The sequence below is a fragment of the Ischnura elegans genome, chromosome 5, assembly GCF_921293095.1.
Source record: "Ischnura elegans chromosome 5, ioIscEleg1.1, whole genome shotgun sequence".
NCBI classification, from domain to species: domain Eukaryota; kingdom Metazoa; phylum Arthropoda; class Insecta; order Odonata; family Coenagrionidae; genus Ischnura; species Ischnura elegans.
This window is the reverse complement of record NC_060250.1, coordinates 77,531,329-77,551,643: the sequence shown is the minus strand read 5'-3', so window position 1 is coordinate 77,551,643 and position 20,315 is coordinate 77,531,329.

Below are 20,315 nucleotides of genomic sequence, written 5' to 3'. Positions count from 1 at the left end.
CTGTGGAAATTCGTGCCACTGGGAGGATTCACGCTTCGGAAGCTTAAGGCCCGTTTCACATGGACGCGGACGATCCACACTACGCGCGCGGGTATCACCAGTGACTTGGGTGGAAGCTTTAACGCGAGTGCGGATCATCCACACGCGGAGGAGCCATCCGCGTGGCCGCTCCGGCCCGCGGATCATCCGCGCGCGTACGGGACACAGAGACAGGTTTGTGCTCACACATGAACGCGGACGGCTGATGCGGACCAAGCGGATTTGTCTGTAGAATTAGAGCAAGGAGATAACAGTGCTGGAGCTTCTTTTCGCTATGGATAGTAAAAGGGAGTGAATATGCGAATATTGATTAGCACGAACATCAGTAACTGTGGTAACGAAAGAGGCTTTTAATTTTCTTTGTGTCGCAATAGGGTGCACCCTAAACCTCCTTTTACGGGCACTTTTCTTCCGTTTTTTCTAACCTGGTATATAGAAATTGTTTGAATTGTTACTTGGAAGTATGACGTTCTTCTACCGAGACAAGCTGCACACAGCTGACATTTTGCCGGACGCGGACACGCCTACGTGAACAGAGGTGACCGTTCTCCGCGCCCCGCGCGCGTGTCGCGGAGCCCAGACCGACCGCGTCCACGTGAAACGGGCTTAACTGGCTAAAGCACTCGACCAGAAATCCGGGTTCGAATCCCGATCAAAGCGAATAATTTTTTCTCTGTGGAATATTCGCACAATTTATTCATTAAAAGGAAGTTATCCCATAATAAAGCCACTCAAAACCGTTTGTGACATGTAAATAGAATAAAAATCGTGCTGCATAGGTGGTAGAGAGTAACTGATACTTTTTTATGGGCGTAGATGCAGCATTATTTTTATACGAGATACTTCCTTATTTCTCTTAGACTATACTGCTGCATTTGATTGCGGAGATACATCTAGGCGTACCGTGTCCCATTAGAATTTCATATCGTATCATCGAGCTGCTTTCTCAGCAATGGTAAATTATCTTGGGAAATAATTTTGAATGGGGATAAAGTTGCAGACGATTCAATGTATAGTCTCATTAATTTCCTTATTCGTTTTATACCGTGCTAAATTTACGGCTGGCCTACCTTTCTTACATTTATCTTAAGTTATAGCAACAACTTTAATTAATGGGCTATACCCCGATACTGGGGCTCAGGTGTTCCAATGCTCCCGTGAGAATATGAAATAAATACAATTCCTTAAACGTAGATAACAGCTGTCTCCCTAGGTATTGATTTTACCCGCAAAAAAACTTTCTGACGTCTACACAGGTAATTTGGTGAGGAGGAATCGGTCATAAAATATATAAGTTACAGCGTAAAGAAAGACTTTAACCTTTATTTTAGCATTCAAGTCTATCCCGCACTAAACCGCGGGTAGTGATTTCACGGTAAAGGCTGAGAACGACGCGAAGCAGTGATTTCCCATGAAATGTCCGCTTCGTGAGGAAAAAACAAGGAAAACCACGGCGATAACGCTTTGAAAAAAAGATTACGGGTCGGTGGAGCAAGTGTTAACAATGTGGGGATCACAGCAAGAACAGATTTTGCTGAGAAAAAAATGAAAAACGCGAAATTTACGTCCCCGACATCCGCTCGTTTTCGGCGGCCAACGTCGGCGGGAGTTAGCGTATAAATCCCGCTAATGATGGCGGAATTATGGCCTTTATCCTTTTTTAAAGGCGAGTAAACTCGTGTCAGTCAGGAAGTAAGCTCCATCAAAGCGGTCCCTGCAGAATTCACCCACCTTTTTACTTTCCATCCCCTAATCCTTAGCATTTGAAATATTTCCTTGCCTCAAGTATTATAACCATCCAACTAGGCACTTACAAACCTTACGCTGACCTAATATATGGCTTTTCAGAAATCACGGCAATGAATAAATATAGGTAATAAATCTGTCTTCGATGAGAAATCAATTGTGTCTACATCAATTTGACCGAAGGTGAAGCAAAAGTTGAATTAGATACTGGTATGAGCTTGGATCTGTAGATTCGCCTATACCTCAGCAAAATTGGCTAAATAAATTTTGCAAACGTAGGCAACGTCACATACAAAACATCTAGCAATAGAAAATTTGAAAAACTAAGCGCAATTATTAAGTTATACAAATAGGTAATTATGTAGTAGTCGTTGACAACTTCTTCTGGCTCCAAGGTTGTCTTAGACGTAGAGTTTCCGGAGCCTCAATGTAGTGAATTATGTGTGTCTTTTGAATTACTAAATGCATTTTTTCATGCTTGTTCCGAAAGCAGAAATACAATTAAGCTTCTATAGTTTTAATCACATTTATCTACTGGTAATATACTGTTGCAGGTTCACGCCTAGTTATTAGAATAACATATGATTCTTTCTCATCTCCATCACAACATTTCTAGAATCATTGAAAGACACATGCGGTAACGTGTACGGGTACGAAGTTGAACTTCAAAGGAATGTAAAGTCGGACCTCCCAAGGTTTTGGGTTTGAACAAGTTTTCCTGTCGTCCTAAATACACTCGAGACTACTATTACTCTGCCGCAGTAATTTTACAAAGGGAAGCATTTTTGTTACGATAAGAAGATACACATTGATAAGAGTGTTGTTCCCTTGTACGGGTTGCACTGCAACTGAAAGGTTTTCAAAAGCTGGTAGGAAAAAAATAGTTTCACCAACGTAACCTTTAGCATCACCTTATAAGCCACCGACCCGACCTACAGAAAGCTATATTTATTTTAAATTAAATTCTTATTTATATTCATCTCGTACGTGCAGCTTTCCGAAGGGGGTTTTAAATGGCGATGTTTGTATAAGCTTGTGCATGCGTTAGCCCTAATTAAATACTGACTGGTGTAATGCCATGCCTTTTGTAAAAGTGTGGTGAATCTTGCGGGCCGAAAAATGCTCTAGGTGATCCGTGTGTTGCTGTGTACAGGTTTTCTAAAAGGCGTAACACATCCAACAGCCATCCTGAACACCTGCCTCACGCTCCCAACCCTTTGCTTACTTCCCTTCCTTCCTTTGCTCATCACGTTTCTACTCTTTGTATCCGTCCGTTCTTTCTTGTTATTCAAACACTCCCCTATTACCCCTTTCCACGGCAATGTCCCACGAGAACGCTTCAAAAATATGAATACAAGCAAACGAAAAAATAATACCTATCGGAAAGAAAATTGTTGGGATTGAAAACGATTCGGATCACGTGGGACCGGAGGCAATTTAATTTCCTTTGCGTCCCACCCTAGCGCTTAATCCACTGTCGCGCCTCGCTTTGATCCACAACTGTGATGGAATGGAATAATGATTCGCAGAATTGAAGTACTATTGATATAAAGTATTAGGGTATGATAAATCGGATTTGGTAGTTTGAATATCGGAAATTTCGTGGAATTACAGTTCCTCGTGAAGAAATAGTGCATTTATTTCATGACTAAACCACATTTGTATCTTTCGTCAATTTTTTGATCGTTCTGTTGGATAGAAAAATGTAGCTAGTGTGACTATTGTAAAATTTAGATAGTAAGTCCAACCAATGGCTTATCTGTGACTTTTTGGCCCTTCATACAATAAACGTTGCTATAATTTCAATCCGCTGTTATATCTAAGACGAGATCGATCGAATACATACACTAGGCGATTCAATCTTAAGATTGGTTTTCTTAGGTTATGGTAGAGTTCATCGAATAGATATGGCTTTAAAAAATATTTTCGCACAAATTGAAAAAATCTTTTCAAATCTGGATTAATTTACAAAAGCAAAATCTTGGATAGCAATGAATTTTGTTGAGGTCATTGAAAGTAGGTATCTATTTGAGAAACAAGTCTTTCCATGAATGTAGTCCAAAATGGTATTATTTTCTTGGCATTTATCATTTATTTTATTCTAATCTCGCCAATAATGTGGATATTTATAAATATATTTCATCCCGGCAAAAGAAATAACAGATAATTTTTCCCCACACACAGCTTCAATTGCCTGTTTTCATCAATACTATTATTTTAGCGGCTAAGTAGAAATTGGTGTAGTGTTGGCGCCATATCGTAATTCACCCAAATTTTTCATGGGTAATACCCATACAGCACAGGGAGAAATTTACTCGTGTATATTGAGTCGAAATTTGGTGTAGGGAATAAGTCGAGATTTCGCCCATTTTTACACGTGTAAATGCTGTGTAAATTTGGTCCAACTCCCTTGACCCTTATATACAAAAAATATGAAGCAAAGTGTGGGAGCAGATGCTAAGATGAGCAGCAATCCGAACATGATTAAAGTTTCAGGACAGATGATTTAATAAAGTCGTCCACCTTAGTACCAGCAAAATTTTCCCAACGAAATCTAGTTAAATCATTTAACGAATCATCTTGCGGCATATATTTTATAGGTGTATATTTTATTACGATTACATATACCTATGCTCCAGTCGAAATACAAACGAGTTAACCATTAATTGCAACTAGAATGATGCTGCTTGTTAATTTAAAATTCTCAGTAATTTCGAATTACTTCCGTCAATGCCTCGCATCACGCGAATTGAACGCTGGGAAAACAATCATGTAATGATATAACTTGTGTGTCGAACTGGAAGCACGAGACGACAACGACGACATCAACAATTCGCTAATTCTCTTTATCCTGGTGTGCTTGTGCTCAGTGAAACTACTTGCGGTTTTACCAAGGTTTTGTGGTTTTTTAAACTATTTGGCAGTACTTTTAAGATCCATCCATCATATCGTATTCGCTGTTATCCTATCCATTATGTCATTCACATTATTTTTCACATCATAACCACTATTGTTTTGTCCTGTACTACGTACGTATTTCCTGATGAATTATTTTATACAGAGGAACCTTTTATTGACACAATAAATGAAATGTTTGAACGAATATGTTGACTATGTCTTATTACCTGTTTAGTATTAGTAATGTGCCACCGTTTGCGTGATCACTGCCATTTTCCGGTCATCAACAAGAAACCCTAACCCTGGTGGAGAAAGGAATAACTACAACGGTCCCGTTATTGGGTTCCTTGTGCATACACGTGTATAATCCGGTTTGTGGCGGACATAAGACCATATATACACCAGACTTATTCCGCTTTTACTCGGGTAATAACGGTTTTTACACGAGATAAAACACGTGAAATTCACGACCTATATGCCAGCTTGAGACCGTTTGTGCTGTATGGGATACGGATGAGGGCTTCATGTAAAACTTCATGCCTGTCGCATGAGTCTGCAGATGATGATTTCCGTGACATTTAAATACAAAATTTGTCTTTTCATTTCAGGCAAGCTAAATTGTGTATGGGTCTCGAAGACTTTTCCTTATTAAACGGCATTTTGTCATAAAAATACATTAAATCGGTCAAGCTCCACATTTTTTTTTATTTTACCAAACCAGGTTAGCACACCTTAATTATCAAAATCTAAGTCGAAAATGTAAAAGTGCATTGGGGAACTAGAGTTCATGAATTTACTTCCGCCGAAGCCCTAATATCCTTGTATCTATTCCATTATTTGCCAATTTACGCCGGGAGCATTCTAAATGAGAAAGGTACACTTAAAGTTCCGTAGCGCATAAAAATCGGAATGAAATGCCTTAGCATTTGGTAGGGATGTCCACCAGCTATTGCTCGTTTGGAATTCATCGCGTTGTACTATGCTTCCCGCGACTCTTGTAAGCAGAGCACAAGAATTTCGAAGAATATCTATCGAAATTCCATTATGTTTTTCATATCACCAATAGAGATGGTGATTGGAAAATTTCATTCCGTACCCCCACGCTTGTTACGTGAACGAATTTTTCAAGCCTTTTCCAACCGCTAACTAACTTTGTGTGTTCGTCCATTTTATTTCTTGTTTTCATCCGCGAGAAGTAAACGTGTCGTGAATTGAATGCTGTAATTCACTTCCGTTCTGCTCCAGTACTTGCCTCGGGAGTGAGTGTTTCATAAATACGTTATCCAGTGTTCTGTAGTCTTTGTCGTTCGCTTATTGAGTGGAGCATGCTTCGTGATATATTTTGGCGTTGAAGTAGCAATATTACGAAGATAATGCAATCTTGTCTAAATACCCCTTCCTCCTCCACGGAATCTAATTGATTCCTTTAAATAAGCTTCAATATCAGTGACTTCATGGGAAATTAGTAGTGCCGGAACGCATCTTCCTTAAATTTATTACAAGTGAAATATTATTCTGTGTGTTATTTTATTACAGGTTGCTATTTATATTTTAATACACGGAATTTAATTGATTCCTTTAACTAAACTTCAATATCAGTGATTTCATGGCAAAAATTAGCAGTGCCGAAACGCATTTTCCTTAACTTTTTTACATGTGAAATATTTCTCGGTGTGTTTTTTATTAGAGGTTATTGTTTAAATTTTATTGCTAACTTTTATGTTTTGTTTACCAATGTTTGCCTCAGGAATAATGAGGCAGCAAAATTGATAAAAGTTGTCTATTATGATTGATTTTTATGTCTTTTGGCTGACTGACTATCATGTCTGCTGTTAACCAGTGCCGAAACGGCGTTCCGGCGCGTTCCAGTACCATGACACCACTTTTGAAGATGTGGGAGCAATAGGGTTTATAACGCCACGTTTACACTAGAAACTATATTTTGCTAATTTTTCTGCCCGATTTTGGAAGCGATTTCATTCTGAAGCGCAAATTTGTGCTATAAATTGTCTAAATTGTTTTTTCTGGTCATTTTGGTTAACCTGAGAAATGAAGTCGTGCGATTGTTCGCACAGAATTTGTAAAATTTCCTGAAATTTTTCTTCATAGCTCCGCCATTTGGAATTTCTGCGGGCTGCATTTACATTAATATTGAGGTTTGTATTCCTCATTATTTTAAGTACTTGAGGACGTCGGCAAAATGCTGAATGGGTAACGGAGGAAATAAGAAAAGAAACTGAGGACAAGAGAAAGTGGAAGAACGAGACAGAACAGGGCAAAAGAATGTATAGTCAAATTAATAATCGATTACGGCGTGAAACTAAGAGAGCAATGGAGGCATTCTGGAAGAGACAGTGTCAGGAAATTGAAAAATTTCAGGGGGAAAGAGAGGTAGGTGCGTGGTACGCCAAAGTTAAGTTATCGGGTGGCAAAAGAGGGCAGGTAATGTCAAAAATTAAGGCAAAAGATGCAAGGATGCCAAGCAAGCGAGAAGTGGTACAGATTAGGTGGAGAGAATGCGTGGAGGACCTATATTACGGAAGAAACAGTCCGGAGAGATTTAATTTAGAGGAGAAGAGTGCAGTGGAGGAGGATTATCTTGGGCCTGGGATCTTAGATGCGGATATCGAGAGCCCGTCGTGATATGAAGGCTAGGAAAGCAGTGGGTAGGGACGATATCCCATGTGAGATTCTGAAGAGGGTAGGGAGAGATAGTAAGAAAGGGTTATTCGAACGATTACTCAGGGTCTATGTGGAGGGATATTTTGCCGGAGGATTTCGTGAAGACGGTTGTGATTCCGCTACCGAAAAAGAAGAAAGCTGTGAAATGCGTGGATTATAGGACAATTAGCCTAAAAGTGGTACTGAGGACATTGAACAGACGAATGGAGGCGAGGGCAAACGAGTATTTGGGTGAAGATCGGTTTGGTTTTAGAAAAAGGAAGCCAACTCGTGATGCGATAGCGATAATGAGGTGTCTGGTTGAGAGGAACCTAGAATATGAACAGGACGTGATTGCCTGCTTCGTGGATTTTGAAAAAAAAAATTGAAAAGCATTTACTAGAGTGAACTGGGTAAATGTAATGGATATCCTCAAGAAAATTGGTGTAGATTGGAGGGATAGGTGACTCATTCGTAATCTGAATATGGCTCAGACTGCGCATGTCAGGGTAGCGGACGGAGAATCTGGGTGGGCAAGCTTTGGCCAAGGTGTGAGACAAGGCTGTTCTCTGTCGCCGCTGCTTTTTAACGTGTACGCTGAAGAGATGGTAAGAGAGGCATGGGATGAGTTGGGAGCTGGAGTAAAAGTGTGAGTACTGATGTTCAAATTATTGAGGTATGCGGATAATCAGGGGTTGATTAGCCAGTCAGCGAGGAGGCTTTAGGCTCTAGTGGATGCATTGAACGAACGTTGCGAGGGGTATGGAATGAGGATAATTAAAGGAAAACCAAAATTATGCTGTTTTTTAAAACAAATAATGTGAGACTTAAGATAAAGGTGGGTGAGGTAAAGCTTGAGCAGGTAGATCAACTCAACTATTTAGGCGGCACGTTAGAGGAAATCAGGCACAGTAGTTAGTAGAAGTAGGACATCAGGAAGAGAATTGCGCTAGCAAAGGAGGTGTTCATGAAAGGTAGGAACGTATGAAAGGATCATCATGTAAGAGTTTAAAGAAAAGATTAATGAAGAGTCTGATCTTGAGTGTAGCTCTTTACGGTGCGGAAACGTGGACACTAAAGAAGGAAGACGAGAGAAGACTGGAGGCGTTCGAAATGCAGGTGTGGCGAAGAACGGAGAAGGTGCAGTGGACAAAGAGGAGGAGGAACGACGAAGTGCTGGACATGGTGGGTGAGGAGAGGCAGCTTTTACATGAGATCCGGAGGAGACAGAAGGTTGAATGGAGCGACTACTTAGTGGGGAGGGGATGTTAAAAACAGTGTTAGAGGGTAGAATGTTAGGAAAACGAAGGAGAGGAAGGGAAAGAATAGGGTTTTTAGACAGAAAGAAAGAGAGAAGGGCTTATTGTGAATTGAAGAGAAGTTCTTGATGGAAAGGGAGGCTCCCAGAATTAATCTTAAGCTATCCATGGAAATCTAGCCTAATCAGTAGAATACTTTAATAATATTATTAAGAATGAAGATAGTAGATGTACTCGCAGCTGAAATTCAATAGCCAAAATGACGTGATCTTTTTCAGGCGTATTGAGCCAGATTAACTTCGTGTGCTACGACTTAATGGCAAATTCAGTGCAACTGAAAAGTGATTACTCTTAGAATTGGCACTAACAGAAACACAGAAGAGAATAATTTCAGTCGTAATTTGGCTAGTTCAATTATTTCTCCTTTATTAGTCTCAACTTAGTACGGCACATTGGAATGAACGGAAGGCCAATATTAAGAGGTAGGATTGTTGCTTGGTGATTGAATTAATGATATGAATGCATGATGAATAAGGGTGTTGTGATTCTAAGTCAAAAATATTGATTAAAATTTCATTCCCTGAAGTTACTAATTCTGCACTTTCTGTGTCCATCTTTCGTCTATTTAGCCTATATACATATGATACCCACGGACGGTTGTAGGCACTTTGCCAGTGTATGCGAAAAACATTCTTCCCCCTTCAAAAATAATCTGAGAGAGGTAGTAGTGATTCTCTTTGGATACATTTTCATAATAAATTCTTTTACTTAAGGAATAGGGGTTGAGACCTAAATATCAGCGTGAACTTAAAAAGTGCTTTCTTTTACATATTCATTTTTGTATTTTTATAGCTTAAAATAAATTTTATATAAAAAGTTCAGAGTAAGAAATGTAAATCAATCGATAAATAAAACACAAGTCGGCTTTCAAGAAATTCAGCAATTTATTCACTCGGCAAATGAAAAGAAATACTTAGGAAATTTGCACTTGGAACACTAAAAAGAGATTTTTCTGGGGTATGGGTTCCAATTTATGATGTATCCTTACTTTTACAATAATTTTGCGAAGTAAATCAACCCTCAACCTTTAATTTTCTTGTTTGATCAATACTGAGCATTGAACTGAGCACTAAGGCGCCGCCTTTTGCTTGGTACCCCACGCGGTCGCGTTCTTTGCTTACCGCTGAAACCGTCCCTACCCATTTCCAGCAATCCCTGCAAGGTTTTGGCAGGGAGTGAGTAATTTTACTCGATATGCGCTTGAACACTACGTGGAAAATAGTTTTAGGCGCTACTAAAGTGGCATGTACGCATGTGTAGCTGCGTTAAGCTCCGATTAACCTTCCGTTGTTTGCGTGGCGTCTACCAGACGCCAGGCCATTTCATTTTCTTTGCCCATATCATATTTTCATAGTTGGGAAACTAACATTCATTTTATCTTATTATTTTATGATTATGAAATAGCTTCCCTCTTGCGTCTTTTTAACCTATGTACCTACATATGACACCCAGGGCCGGTTCTAGGCATTTTGCTAGTGAATGTGATAAACATTCTTCCCCCTTCAAAAATAATCTTACAGATTAGCTAGCCAACACTATTATATGTTTTGTCACGCTTATGGTATTTGCAGTCTGGTTTACGCCACGCAACAACTTGAGTTGCAATAAGTTGCATGGTAATAGCTTCGTAATATTCATCCCAAAGTTCATAAATACATTTATAATGTAAAATAACGACTATCTAAAGCAATGTATTTTGGATATGCGCCTTGTTGCTACGAATTTCTTGCTGTAATCGATTTGACATAATTTCAATGACTGAAAAACAGTAATAATCGTCAAAATACTAGTGTTTTAATGATACAAATATCTACATCATTACTATGCATCAATTTGTTGTCCATTCATTATTTTAAGTATTCAATGAATGATTTATTGTAGTCAAAACAGTTCTTTCTGCTTTCATGCATTTTGTTTAACCAATCCAAAATGGTGTCTGTGAGACGCCGCGCGACTAATAGCGTTCCAAAATGCGACGCGACTGACGGAGGGTTAAGGATGCGTCATTTTACTGCTATAATAGAAATTTATGCATGAGCTGATCATTCCAAAGTGAGGATATGTAGTAAATTTATTGACCTTTTAGCATCACTTAAGTTAACGGATTTATAAATATATTATTAAAAAAATAAATGACTAAATTTCCTGACGCAATGATAGTTTTAACTTCTGTTGAAATCTGAATTGATTTCTTTTACAGCTCGGGGAATTATAAATAGCTGGACCCCTTCGTGTTAGATTTTATTTTGCTAAAATCGTCCAATATACCGCAATAAGCTAGGTCCCTCCGGGTATTCTAACGTCATGTAGTGCATGCTTTGCCAACAAGTAGTTAATTTTAATATTTTTTGAAGTAGATTCATATTATTTCACTGAAATGTCCAATTTTCTTTAAATTTTTTTCTCCATTATAATGTTGCTCCACAATCCTTGCCTTTAGTTTCGTGGACATCACTATTCCATTACACTCAATGCCTATGATGTAGCGATCACATGGAAATATCTTACCTTGAAAATCGGAGGGGCCTCTTTTTCATGAGCTTTTGTGCTTCGAATATAATGATTCCTGGGCATAAGATATAGCAAGGGCAACTCTTTTTCAGCTTTCTCATAGGTATGTTTAGTGTGGTCAAATAACATCTATCCTCCTCTCTTTCGTGAAAAAAAATCGTTTTGAAAGCCATATTTCATCATAGTCACCCCATTCAGTACTTTTGCGGTAAATATGTTCGCAAAAGCTCTTTTATCTCATGGCCGGACTCGTATCGGGGCCTAAAAGAAACTTGATGGATAATAATAACATGAAGGGATATTTTGGCTTGTGGTACGCTAAGGTGCATGTCTGTACGGAATAAATAAGGCCTTCACAGGACTCAAAAGAAGTGTTTTTTTAGCCCTTTTAGTAAGCTGCGATTTTCTTCCTTTCATGCTGCTTTTAGAATAGAAAATTTCTACTTATGCAGGGTTTACTCTATGGATTTTGGACAGCCGCTGGTTACGAGTGACGGTGGCCAGGATTCTTGGAAAATGCGACGTGGACGCTATTCTTAGGCATCCAACGCTTCCTACTATTTGTCCTAAAAGTTATTCACAGTGAAGTCAAGCGTTTAAAATTTTTTCGCGCACTTACGATGCTTCATATTTCCAGTTCACCGTCATATGTTTCCTTTGATTGCAATATTAAACCAGAAAGTAGTTATAATTCTTCTAAATCGACATAATTTCATGCCTCCCTCACACACAAATAATAACCTATTTCTAATGCGTGCATTGTACGCCAAAAAAATCCAACACCAATATGCCTGCGTGGAGTTAGCCTAATTAATTCATTCAAATGATTGCATTGCAAATCAAAATATTGCAAATTGCATATTCTACTAAAGTTTCGTGTATCTCTTGATAATATGTACAATTATTCATTCATTTTTTACATTGTGATAATTTGTACAATACTTCTCGCATGATACCCATTTTTAACATTCAGTTGGAAGATTCCGTGGCGTTATTTGATAGATAAATATTATTTCACCGCAGTAGAATGTATAACTCAAATGCTTGCTTGAGAAAGTATTTGCTTAGTTTTGATGATTCATATCATTCTTTAAATGCTCGATTCAAAAGCAATACAAATAATTTAGTTGCAGTTATAATTTTAGCTAATAATTACTAGAATGTAAAGTAATGAGTTAAGGCCTTAAACAATATTCTAATCTTCATTTTGCCACTTGCAAAATTTTAAGCATCAAATTAATTAAAAGCATTTAACTCACTATTCCATGCTTTCATTCCATTAAAATTTAATGTTCCCTAATCCATGCGTGGTTGTAGAGAATGTGAAATGACGGTTTTGAAAAATCAACCAAACCAATTTTAAGTCCCTGACAAGTTTATTTTGTTTCTGCTTCGAATGGATTTTGACGAGATGTAACGCAAACAAAGATTTGCTGGTACTTAGCTGCCGGCAAAAAAAACCAATAACACTCAAGCGCCCATTTTCAATCTGAGCTACGGGCTTATCTCAGTATGTTTGCTTGGCTGACGCGACGGAGAACTTTTCAAAATCTCTATACGTGGGCGGAAATGGAAAACAGAAAAGTTGGATGAATATTTTCTTGAAATATTTTGTGGGGGGAAAATGGAAGAGTGGCGGACGACGCCATTGACTGCTTTTCTTGCGATCATCATTTCCTCATTTCAATTTGTGTTTAAAATTATTTTTGGGAATTACTGCAAATCCTCCATTATAATAAGTTCAGGTTGTTGAAATATATTCACTCTTCGGTAACTGCGATGAAATAGGGATTAATTTTTTTTCATACAACCGGAAGCAGTTCTCTATGGCCCTTTAAGTCGGGGTTATTAACATGTTAACAATTAAACGCACATAAACAACCATGCCCTGGATAGGGGTAATTTACCCAGGCGGGACTCAAACTCGCGACTTCCTGTTTGGCAGGCGAGGACTCTACCCCACCGCCACCGAGGCCGGCGACATTTTACATTAACATCGTGATCATTATGATTAACCCTTCTTATCTCTCTATCCAGGGACCACTGATATGTTAATCTATGCTTCACCTTATATGTCGTTCCTAGCGACTTAACTTGGCGTATCTTGTATTATTATGTTTCTTATTAGGAAGTTCAATTAATACGCAAAATAGAATTGCGTCACTAAGTTCCTCCGCTCCGTTTCATAACTTACTTAGCGTAACTTGACTTATGAACCATACCAGTTAAGGATATATTTCTTAAATCACAGATAAACCCCAACTAAAGAGATGGTAATGCGCACTTAACGTTGGCCAGTTTTTAATACTGAGGTTTACTCAGGAAGCCTTAATAAAACCGGTACTTTTTAGTTTATGCAATTATATCAATATGTAACCAGTAGGATAAAATATTTTCAGCCATAAGTATCTACTCACAATAGGGCAAGAAAATTAATGATAACAGTATCATGAAAATAATCATAATCCTAATATCATAAAAACAGTATAATGATAATAATAAGTGGCTTAAAGGGTATGGTTTTTATGAGTGTTCAAACTAAAGTCTATATTTTTTTAGCTGATAACTTCAGGCTTGACTTTATGAAACCTCTCCATATTGTAAATATAGGTGTTGGGTATTTCCCCCCCTCCCCCGCGGCGAGTGTCGTCGCCCTCGCGATTTTCCAAGGCCCGGCGAAGTCCCTTTCGGCCCCTTTCTCTTGGCCTCCACCAAGGGGACTCGACTCACACCCTTTTGGAGTGAAGACAGTGCCGTCACTCGAGGGTCAGTAACCCTGAGACCCTTGCATCCATGCCCTCGCCGACGGCGTGGGTTTCAAGTGAGTGTTTCACAAAGGCCGGGAGCGTGTGGACGCGGAGTTTTGTCGTGCGCTTCTCCGCAAGTTGCGCGCGAAATAAACCAAATTCGATTGAAGGTGTCCTCGCCTTTCATTTCATCATAACCCGGGGCACACGTCCCCGCGCGCACTTCTTCTGTGCCACCTTCGGGCCGGATTGCGCGAACAATAGGAATAAAACTTTGTAAGGTTCACTATTATAATCATAAACCTTATAAAGTTTTATTCCTTATTTTTTCCTCTATATTTTTGTTACGGATAATAGGAAAGTTCTTTGAAACGAGGCTTAACGACCACAAGCGATTGCGAGCAGTGGGGTGAGGTACTTAGGGTCACATCACGTTCTTTTTCTCGAATCCTTAATGAATGCGCAATTCTCTCGGTTGCTGCCGCTGAAGTTCCCAATCCCGAGAAAAGGTACTCTTCGGAACGAAGCAATGTTTTGTTTTCCCGATAAGCCTACGATGCGTTCGGAAGGGGACCATGTACCGCTTACGGGTAAACAACATCACATAAAAATAAACTCTCGCTGAAAATATTTTCAGGCAACCTTATGCCTTGGGAAACTACTCAATCCACCCGGGATTACATTTTGCCATAAGGCAATATTGACAGCAAACCCTTTTTTCCGGGTAAGTCAATGATTAATATCCTGGAGCGTGTAAATATCAGACATTGATGCTTCTATGAATGGAGCTTTGGTGATTTAACCTCGCATTCCTCACTAAAATATGGGCGCTTACACCCAAAAATGGCTTTTTTTCTGAATAGATATTACTCTCTATCGTTTTGCCGACTCTTTAAGCTTATTTGACTAATTGTAAGCTTAACTATCGTCAGTTTAATACACTCTACTTTTACTCGAACTAGTTTTGGAGATGAGGTCATCATATCTTTCATTGAATACAGGTTGTTTCAGGAGGAATCTGAAATATATTGTTTAGGTATTTCTAATATAATTGCTGCCAATCAATAAATTATCATTGCAAATTTAATATCCTCCTGAACAATATCCATCGTTGAACCGTAAATTTTTAATTTAAATTTACAAATATTGCGATGCATTATTACCGGAAGCATATAAATAAATATTTTTCAACGACATCTGCTTTTTTTAGAGCTAACAATAACCAAACTTAATGATCTTCATAAAAAGTAGGCATGGAATATCTGCGATAGGTAAGTATCTGGACGATAGAACTGCAGGCGATCAATCAATAATAATACTATGTGTTTCAGGAGAAATCTGCATTAATTCATGAGGTGGTAGGGGAGGCAGTTTTGAGCACTAGTTCACCATCATTTTTATCTCTTTCTTTCAATGTGAAACCATTTAATAGTCATAAATACTTCTAAATCAACATAATGGCATGCCGCCCTCTTCAATATATTTATTTGTATATTATCTAAAGACGTAGCCAACTCTGGTCGAAACTCCTTACTTAAACTGAGTTATGGTAACGCAAACTTTTTATGCTCTTTGCAGTCACCAATATTTTTCCTTATGTATCCAGCCTAATCGACATTTTATTTAATACTCTTGATTTTTAAGGGAATTGAATTATTAATATTAGATGAAAATTTGCTATTATAATTGCCTGAAGCAATTAATATTTGAGGTTAAATAAACGAGAGCTTTGAGCGAGTATCAAAAACACGATTGCAAAATCTCATACATTTCGCAGAAACACCGAGAAGGAATACCGTTTTTGAAAAAGGCTATTCGGGCTTCCAGCCGGGTGGTCTCCCTCCATTCCGCTGACGTTTCGGAACGCGAGTCGGGTTCCATCCTTAGGGCTAACCATTCATTAGCCCTGAGGATCGGGTTCATTAGCCCTGAGGATAGAACCCGATTCGTGTTCCGAAACGTCGGCGGAATGGAGAGAGACCACCCGGCTGGAAGTCCGAATTGCCTATATCGAATATATTTTCGCCGGGAAAGCATCAGAACTTAAATACCGTTTTCATGCCCAAGAAGAACGGTTATAATGGTAACTGCAAAGTGTATTCAAAAATGTTTGCGTTGCCAAAGCTCAGTAGCTAAGGAGTTGCGCCTACAGTCGGCTACGCCTTTACATAATATACAAAAAATTTCTTGAAGAGGGTAGCATACCATTATGTTGATTTAGAAGCATTTATGACTATTATATGGTATAATATTGAAAGAAAGAGATAAAAATGTTGGTGAACTGGAAATTTGAAGCGTAGTAAGCGCGGTTTCATGGTCACTGCAAAGTGCATTTAAGAAATGTTTTCGTTGCCATTGGTCAGTAACTAAGTAGTTGCGACCCTTCTTTATTGACAAAAAAATTCTCAAAACTGTCTCCCCTACCACCTCCTGAAGTATTGCAGATTTCTCCTGAAGCATCCTATATTTATTGATTGCCTGCAATTCTTTCGGAAATACTTACCTATCGCAGATATTCCATACCTAATTTTTTAAGAAGCTCATCAAGTTTGGTTACAGCAAGCTCTAAAAAATGCAATGCCGTTGAAAAATATTTATTGATATCTTTCCGGTAATAATGCATCGCAATATTTGTAAATTTCAATAAAAATTTCACGCTCCAACGATGGATTTGGTTTACTGGGATAGTACATTGACAATGAATAAGGATGAAATTTTGAGTTTAAAAAGTTCAGAAAGATAAAAGTAATTATAATTCAAACCTATCTAAAGATGAAGTTAGATGGTAGTAAATGCTATCACGCATGGGCCAACCACTTTCAATTGAGCTGTAACAAAGTAAAATGGTTTTACAGTTGAAAATATTTAATTTTATTTTGAATACTGATGTAACGAGATTATTTTATAATTAATTAATAGTAGCGGGCGTAACTAGGTGAAAATCCATGCTTGTAGGAATAGAAGGAATAATAGCTTTGCTATTTCCACATGGTAAAAATGGATGATGGTGTCGGAATAGCATTGTTTCCTTTAGATGGAAAGGTTGAGCTTTATGATTTATGATTCTTATGGAGAGGTCCAAGTAATTCAGTACGCCTTCCTTCTCGGTTTCCATGGTGAATATGATGAGTTTATCCTGAGAATTGAGCACTGTCAGAAATTGCCATAGCTGTCTTAACGTACTTTGCCACACATGTGGAAATACCAAAGTTATTATTCCGTCTATCCCTGAGATTATTTTACTCTATTACTAACTTAGGGTATCATCAATGAAGACACTTGAAGGAATTTATAGACTTTCAAAAATTATTCACTGGATCCAATTGATCCATCTTCTTGGAATGAGTTTCAGACATGGGTTGAGGATTATAATTTCCCTTTTTGACCTTTCTCAGACATTTGAAGACCACGAGAGGTAGAATTCTGACGGCGAAATATTCACTTCAACCATCACGCCATCTCATTTGCAATCCCACCGTTATATCCCCATGCTCTTTTGGGAATGCATCACATTTACTATTCCAAAACCCTTGCTATCGTTTTTCTATGCATTTATGCATCCCACACCTGGGAGAATCGCGCATTGAATCCGCATTTATACTCAAGCTATCTTAGGTGCTGCCTTTTGGTATGCACTACGAAAATATCGCGATAACAATAAGTGTTGCAGTATCAAATGCGTCACAAATAAAAATGTCTTGTGGATATCGCGTGAGGATAAATTTAGCAAATCTTCAGCAGTGACAGAAAAGGACGCAAGCTGCGTTTGTTTACGGTAAGTGGTATTTTAATCCAAGTGTACTCAATCATTTAGTTATATCAACCAGAATATTAACTTTGTTAAGAAGGAGTAGAGATAAGTCGAGGCTCAATTTTACGCATGCATGAAATGCGATAGGATTATTTTTCGAATCTTTTCCTATTTTTGGCGTTGATAATAACCTATGTTGGGGTATTTCACCAATTTCTTTACTGCAGCTTATGAAACCTTAAACTTTTCAGTATAATTATGCTTATTGACGAATTCCTACTTTTCAGTGTGTCGTTGGCGAAATAAAAAGAATTCAACGCTATCCAATACTGAGGCAAGGGGAATTATGGCATCGATCACTACTCCCACCGTATGTATTACGTTGTACTATGTATCACGCAGTATTAACGTTCCCTCACTTTCTATAAGACCCTTCATGATGTCACTATTGATCTCCTTCGGCGCTGTCTCGCAAATACGTATTTTAATTCACGAGTAATTTCTATGGAGAACTTTTTCGCAGGAAGTAAAACATATTCCATTATAGCTAAAAAAAAAAAAAGCAATGAACATAATTTTCATCTCTATTTGGTGCTAATTTGGCTTAGAAAATTAATTTAAACGGGACCATTCCTCAGTCCTGGGTTCACATGACAGTTAAAAATTCACAGTTTTTGACCGGAACGGTTCATCCCAAATTCATTCCTAGAGGACATGATCCCTTTCATTTTTTATCAAGGCTAAATATCTTTGCAACCGATGGCGTAAAGTGTGGGAGGTACGTTTGCAGCCCTTAATGCAGCCCCAACCTGCGTGTTCCACAGCCAGGTTGACTCTGCAGCGCAAACGGTCGTTTCCTTGTTGTGGGCTGCCGCTCTGTGTGCTCCGTTTTCTGGGCAGGCTGTTTTTGGTTCGTTTTTGAATTTTTTTGCCCGCAACTCTACGAAATGCCAACCTATAATCCTGGGACTAAAATATCTAAAATTTACGGGTGGAGATTCTGCATTGAACGCACCAAACCCCATCCTTGTGACTCTTTACGACTGAGATAGACCCTAAAGAGTGACTGCGCAAATTGCGGACAGACTGACAGGCCACTAACTAAATAGATGGAGGGTTGTTATCATTCGCTCTTATTTAATGTTCCCTCTTGACGTAGTCCCAGGAACCACGTGTCCACCCCACATATCCACAAGTACTTAAGGTGGCGTAATGATATTTTGGTGATATTGATGCTCACATTCGTGGTATAATACGCCCGGAAAGCATCATATCTTTCTTTACAAAACGTAACGCTGCGCTGTGACACTCCACTTTGAAAACATCACATATGTGCCCGTGTGACGTCACAGCCCTCTGACCTCACCTTCAATACCGTGCCCATGGCACGGAGCGAGCTCCAGTTTCGCGCATGCTTCGAGGAAACCTGACCCACACCGCAGCAACTTTGACGAGTTCAGGAATAAAAAGACGTCGACGGTAATCTGCATTTTTATTCTGTTGCCCGCGGAGCCGTGTAGACATATAGTTTACGGAATAAAACCCTCACGAAATGCCTCAAGCTCTAATTTTCCCGAGTCATAGTGGTCGATTTCCATTTGTTTTTTTTTTATCTTCTCTCTCTTTTTCAAGACCACGGGTCTTTGCATAGTATGGAGCTTGGAAAACCCTTGCATTTTGACCGCCCAACGTACTTATCCTGGCCGCGTTATCCGGCTTTGTATTAAAATCAAGAATTCTCATTACCATCTTACTCATCGCTGCATAGAGATTATGGAACTCCCCAGTGGCGCTACGAATTCCTGAAATAGCGGCAGCCTTCCCGGCATGCATTTCAAATTGGGTTTTAGGTGAAGGAAAGGTGCAACTCCCGAGGGGTGCGTGATAAATACTAGAGTGTTTGGAATTTCATTCCGCAACGCGCAGAAGGACTCCTAGGGATGTTATCAGGGCATGAGTTGTTCACGCATGCATGACAAAGATATGGGTCAATTAGTTTAGAGGACTTTGGTATTCGAAAATGTTCAACTGAAACCACCGTACTAAAACTTGATTTGCTCATAAAGGAAACGGTATTAGGTCGTCTACGGTGGAAGTTATCCAACTAGAAGAAAGACGAGTAATTTGTGAAGCGCACTCTATCCAACTTGAATTAACTTCTGTTTACTCGAAATTAATCATTTCCAGGTGAAGTTTCACAGTTTTGGATCAACGGGGAAACTAGCAGGAAGCATTGCAACTGAGTGGATTGGATGAGTAAACTCAATCCAAATTTTTAGCTTCTCTTAATGCTCTTCTAACACAGGAAAATAAATAAATTTAGGTCTTTGACGGAGAGCAATGTGATTCATAAGGAAATATCAATGCCTATTTCTCGCAAGCAACAAAGAACATTGTAACCACGAATATCAAGCTGTTACATTTTCGTTCTATGTAAGCATAAAAGTGGTGTATAAAATCACATTACAGCTTTACCTATGCTATTAATACTTTTAAACTTTTTTTGCCATTTCATGAATCTTCTGCATAATATGCACATGTCATCTGTAAATTTCCAGTCAACCCAATTATATTCAGGAGAAATCTTTAACATTCTAATTATCCCATTGCATCCTCTTGTAAGCCTTACAAACAATAAACCAA